The sequence below is a fragment of the Peromyscus eremicus genome, chromosome 10, assembly GCF_949786415.1.
Source record: "Peromyscus eremicus chromosome 10, PerEre_H2_v1, whole genome shotgun sequence".
In the NCBI taxonomy this organism is placed as follows: domain Eukaryota; kingdom Metazoa; phylum Chordata; class Mammalia; order Rodentia; family Cricetidae; genus Peromyscus; species Peromyscus eremicus.
Window position 1 is genome coordinate 11,114,911 of NC_081426.1, and position 6,000 is coordinate 11,120,910.

Below are 6,000 nucleotides of genomic sequence, written 5' to 3' on the forward strand. Positions count from 1 at the left end.
AGAAATCCACAAAGATGCCCCCACAACAGACTGCTGGCAATGGTCGAGAGACAGTCCGAATTGACCTACTCTGGTGATGGGATGGCCAAACACCCTAATTGTCGTACTAGAAACCTCATCCAACTACTGAGGGATCTGGATGCAGAGATCATGACTAGGCCCCAGATGGATCTCTGGGAGTCCAATTAGCGAGAATGAGGAGGGTTTATACGAGAATTGTTGAGACCAAGGTTGGATAAAGCACAGGGACAAATAGCCAAACAAACGGAAACACATGAACTATGAACCAATGGCTGAGGGGTCACCAACTGGATCAGGCCCTCTGAGTGGGTGAGACAGTTGATTGGCCTGATCTGTTTGGGAGGCATCCAGGCACTGGCACCGGGTCCTGTGCTCACTGCATGAGTCGGCTGTTTGAAACCTGGGGCCTATGCAGGGTCCCTTGGCTCGGCCTGGGAGGAGGGGACTGGACCTGCCTGGACTGAGTCTACCAGATTGATCTCAGTCCGCGGGGAAGGCTTTGCCCTGGAGGAGATTGGAATGGGAGGCGGGCTGGGGGGAAGGTGAGGGGGGCGTGAGGGGGGAGAACAAGGGAATCTGTGCCTGTATGTAGAACTTAATTGTATTGCAAAATAAAAATTAAAAAAAAAAAAAAAAAAAGAAAGAAATTGTGTCCTGGGGCTGGAGAAATGGCTCAGAGGTTAAGAGCACTTCCAAAGTTCCTGAGTTCAATTCCCAGCAACCACATGGTGGCTCACAACCATCTGTAATGAGATCTGGTGCCCTCTTCTGGTGTGCAGGCATACATGCAGACAGAACACTGTATACATAATAAATAAATGAAAAAAAGAAAGAAAGGAAGGAAGGAAGGAAGGAAGGAAGGAAGAAAGAAAGAAAAGAAAAGAAAAGAAAAGAAAAGAAAAGAAAAGAAAAGAAAAGAAAAGAAAAGAAAAGAAAAGAAAAGAAAAGAAATTGTGTCCCTCCTAGAGACTATTTGGCTTCTCTACAAATTGCTGTCCTCCACTGCTGAGCTGCTGACCTCGCTGCCCAACAAACGTCCCTAAGACCAGTGGGAGCTATTGATGTTCTGATGGCATACCACAGCCCAGTGCTGCCTGAGACTCCACGGTAAGGAAGAAACGGACAGCACAAACCCACGGGTTGATGGGGATGCCGGAGGCAAAGATCATTTCCCCAGAAACACAGGCAGGACTCTGGGAACTGACCTTCACCAGGCTTCTCATCTGGGCCCACAAAACTTCCTGTGCTCCTCAGACCAAGGGATGTTATACCGAGGCTGGACAGTCTAGTGCCCTTATCCAGGAAGGGCTGGACAGTCTAGTGCCCTTATCCAGGAAGGGATCGAATAAGAGAACAACACCCCAGCAAACTTAGGGAAAACTGACTTCACAGTGATTCCCACCTACTGGGGGAGGAAAAAAACACTTGCTAGTTTTTACAGACAGCTTTTCCTGGTGGGTAGAAGCTTTCTCCACCTGGGTTGAAACTGCTCAGACAGCGGCTGAGAAGCTCCTCTAGGAACTAGTCCCCTGGCTTGGCTTCCCCTTAGCAATGGGGTCCAGCAACGGCCTGGCTTTCATGATCAAAACCCGTCAATGAGTAGCTAAAGCTTTAGACATAGCTTAAGAACTTTACTGTGCATGTAGACCCCAAAGTTCTGGTCAGGTAAAAAGAATAAATGGGGCTTAAAACAACAACAAAATAAGCAAACAAAAACTCCAAGAAAACTCTCACTGGAGTCCAGCAGAGTGGACAGGCCCTTCCTTTGCTTTGCTTTGGCCGCTGCACCCCATGGGGGGGGGGGCTACCCCATGAGATTGTGTTTGGAGGGCCTCCCCACTGCTTCCCAGGCTCAGAGAGCAGCAGCTGGCATTGCTCTCTAACCATTGCTTTCTCAAGGCACCCCGGTGCTCCATACAAGCTCCTCACTGGACTGTCCGAGAGACCCAGCTCACCTCCAAGTCCTCCAGCCGATCCAGCTTGTTCAGGTCTGATGACACTGTCTGAGTCAGTCAGTCACAGGGACACTGGAACCGACTTGGAAAGGACCCTACACGGCGATTCTCCCCACTCCTGTGGCTTCGAAGGCAGCTGGCATTGCACCGTGGATCCACCACACTCAGGTCAAGAAAGCAGAAGCCACAGACACTGTCTCCCGGACTACGGACCCATTGAAACCAGGGTTCCACACCTTCCCTTCCCTGCCTCGCCCTCTACCTCCTCCTGAGGCTTGGACTGGGAACTGAGGAAGACAGATACAAGGGAAGCCATTAGCTAGTGTGACTACAGACTGGCAACCCATACTCCATCTTGACCTTTACTTACTGATGCCCACTTTAAGTATCTGGTTGGTTATAGGAAAGAAAAAGATATGAGAGTGTATCTTTTGAAATAAAAACACCAAATTTACAGTTCTATGCACACCCTACAGCTGGACCCCCTAGTTGCCAGAAACAAGGGCATTTCCATTGCAAAAATTAGGATTGTAAAACTGAGGCTTCCTGAAGAATTCCTTTAAAAGATTCTGACCTTTAGGAAACAGGAAAAACCTGGGGTATCAGATTCTATGCCACAAGAAGGGACCCTGGGGATAGAATTAATCATTCCTAGCCAAAAGTCAGCCAGGATGGCTGGTCATGCTTAGACACGCAGTCCCCATATTATACAGGATAGGAACTAACCAGACTGTCAGCCCATTGAGTGGCAAAACTCACTGTGACCGGGGCAGCCCAAATTAATGTCAGAGGACTTACAAGGGGCTGAAACTTGTCTAGTATCCTAAACCTTTAACCTAGCACTTCCCCTTGTTCTGATGCCTGCTAGTCTGCCTTATGTGTTAATTCATCTGGACAACAACATTACCGAGCTCCTGAGACTACTCAATGGGCCTGTATTAATAGTTTGACTAAATATGCCTCTTTTGATGCTTTCCAAACTAAGTAGATAGGTTGATCAGGACCTAGAGGTATTAAAAATAACGGAGTGTAGCTGTGCGCCTTTCCTGGAACTCACTCTGTAGCCCAGGCAGACCTCGACACAGAGATTGTCTCGGGCGGGCCGGGGGGGGGGGGGGGGGGGGGGGGGGGGCAAAAAAAAAACAAAAACCCGGAGTGTGTGACTCCCAGTAGTGGACGATGACACACACCCAGGATCAGAAGTTTAGGGCCATCCTAGGCTACATCGTGCGCTGGAAGAGAGCCCAGCAAGGGGGAGACCCTGTCTGCTTGTTCGCAACCCCGTAGCCTAGAAAAAAAAAAAAAAACTCGTGGGGCGGGGCGTATGCAGATGAAGCTGAGCGCAGGGGCTGCCGGTCCCGCAGGACTCGGAGGGCCGTGTCCCGCGTGGTGAGTAATCCGTGTATCGTGAATGTGATTTCCATGAGGAGTGAGGAGCACATCAGCGGTCTCGATGGCGTGAAGGTGAGGTGGTCGCGCGTGGGCAATGACCGTGTGTTTAAAAGGTATGCGCGGTGAGGGAGAGAGTGCGCACGGCGACAGCAACTCATACTTACCTGGCAGGGGAGATACCATGATCACGAAGGTGGTTTTCCCAGGGCGAGGCTTATCCATTGCACTTCGGATGTGCTGACCCCTGCAATTTCCCCAAATGCGGGAAACTCGACTGCATAATTTGTGGTAGTGGGGGACTGCGTTCGCGCTCTCCCCTGGTCTCGCTGTTTAAAGTTAGACTAGTTTGGTGCCTTGGTCTCTTACTTTCTGGAGCTGGTTTGTATTAGTCAGTACCAAGTTGAGGCAAACTTAAATAGTGTTAAGACAACGACTGGTGGTTTGTAACCTCTATGTCGCTTCTTCAACACCCGCCGCCAGAGTCTAGTGTGGTAGCTCATTCTTATTAAAACAGACACAATGGAGTACGCTCTTTTGAGTTCTGTATTCCAGTCATCTGAGGCAGCAGCTTGGCTCCTCCTCCCGAGTCCAGGTGATTACCCAGTCATATGAACGCCTTTTTTTTTTTTTTTTTTTTTTTTTTTTTTTTTTTTTTTTTTTTTGGTTTTTCGAGACAGGGTTTCTCTGTGTAGCTTTTGCTCCTTTCCTGGAATTCACTCTGTAGACCAGGCTGGCCTCGAACTCACAGAGATCCGCCTGGCTCTGCCTCCCGAGTGCTGGGATTAAAGGTGTGCGTCACCACCGCCCGGCATGAACGCCTTCTTAATCAGTGATAGCTGTGGTTGGGCCAAGGTCCTTGGCTCTATAGGGTGGGCTGAGCAAGCCAATAAACACCTTTCCATGGTCTCTGCATCAGCTTTTCCCTCGTTGGATTTTCTGTTCAGGACTAACTGTAAACCGAGTAAGTCATCACCGCCAACCAAAACCCTAATACGGTATGGAAATCATTATTGCCAGTATAGAAAGGAAAACAATACTTCAGTCTGTGTTTACCGTGTTCGTGCAGTGCCCAGAGGGGCCAGGAAGAGGGTAGGGTGTGGGATCTCCAGGAGCTGAGATATAGGTAAGTGTAAGTCACCATGTGGCTGGTGTTGGGAATCAAACCCTGGTCCTCTGCAAAAAGCAGCCACTGTTCTAAACAGCTGAGTCATTTCTTCAGTACTCCTGCTTACTTCCATGTCTTACTTGTTTGGCTTGGCGTTTTGCATTTTCGTTCGCTTATTTGTTCACTGGCCGGGAGCTAGATATGTAGACCAGGTGTCTTAGTAAGGGTTTCTATTGCTGTGACCAAAGCAACTTGGGGGGCAAAGGGTGCTTTTGACTTATGTTTCCACATCTAAGAAACTCAAGCAAGGCAGGAACCTGGAGGGAGAAACTGATGCAGAGGCCATGGAGGAGTGCGGTGTATTGGCTTGCTTCCCATTGGCTTGCTCAGCCTGCTATTTTATAGAACCCAGGTCCACCAGCCCACGGATGGCCCCACCCACAATGGGCTGCACACACACACACACACACACACACACACACACACACACATCAATCACTAATTTAGAAAATGCCTTACAGCCAGGTGGTGGTGGTGGTGGTGGTGGTCGTGGTGGTGGTGGTGGTGGTGGTGGTGGTGGTGGTGGTGGTGGTGGTGGTGGTGGTGGCACACACCTTTAATCCCAGTCCTCCGGAGACTGAGGCAGATGGATCTCTGAGCTTGAGGCCAGCCTGTTCCAGGACAGCCAGCCAGGGCTACCTAGAGTAACCCTGTCTAGAAAAAAGAAAAGTGACGAAGGAAACTGCCCTACAGTGCAATCTTATAGAGGCATTTTCTCAACTGAAGTTCCCTCCCTTCCAGTGACTCCAGCTTGTGTCAAGCTGACATAAATCTAGCCAGCACACCAGGCCAGCCTGGAACTCACAGTGATCCTGCACCGCCTGAGTGCTCCTGAGTGCTGCTGGGATTCAAGCTGGCACTTGACACAAGTTGGTGTCATCTGAGAGGAGGGAACCTCAGTTGAGAAACGGCCTCTGTAAGATTGGTGGTAGGCAGGAAAGCCTACAGGGCATTTTCTTAATCAATGGTGAATGTGGGAAGGCCCAGCCCATTGAAGGCAGTGCCGCCCTTGGACTGGTGGTCCTGGGTTCGATAAGAAGGCAGGCTGAGCAAACCATAAGGAGCAAGCAAGCCGGTAAGCAGCACTCCTCCATGGCCTCTGTTCCTGCCTTGAGCTCCTGCCTTGCCTTCTTCCTTCAGTAGTGACAGACTGTGATGTGGAACTGTAGGCTGCAATAAACCCTTTTCCCCACAGTAGTTAGGAGCTGACCAACACCCACCCCACCCCACCCCACCCCGAGCGCGTCACACACACACACACACACACACACACACACACACATCCCCTGCAGCAGTCGGGAAGGAGGGCCCTGCACCTCTTCTGGGCAATACAGTAGGAGTGGCCTGATGGTGAGTGTGAGTGGGCCGTCTGGGGACCTGAGAGGAGGGCTGACTCCTTGCTGTCTGCTGCACTGGGTGAGCTAGCCCCAGTAGTGATGATGAAGGAAAGCTGGCAGGCTGACCAAC

At 50.4% G+C, this 6,000-nt stretch overlaps 1 non-coding gene across 1 annotated transcript; it reads left to right on the forward strand.

Annotated features, from left to right (window-relative positions):
- The first annotated feature begins 3,524 nt into the window (after positions 1-3,524).
- On the forward strand, positions 3,525-3,688 carry LOC131921327 (U1 spliceosomal RNA). Its single transcript, XR_009381953.1, has one exon. It is a non-coding gene; the product is annotated as a U1 spliceosomal RNA (small nuclear RNA).
- The last annotated feature ends 2,312 nt before the right edge of the window (positions 3,689-6,000 follow it).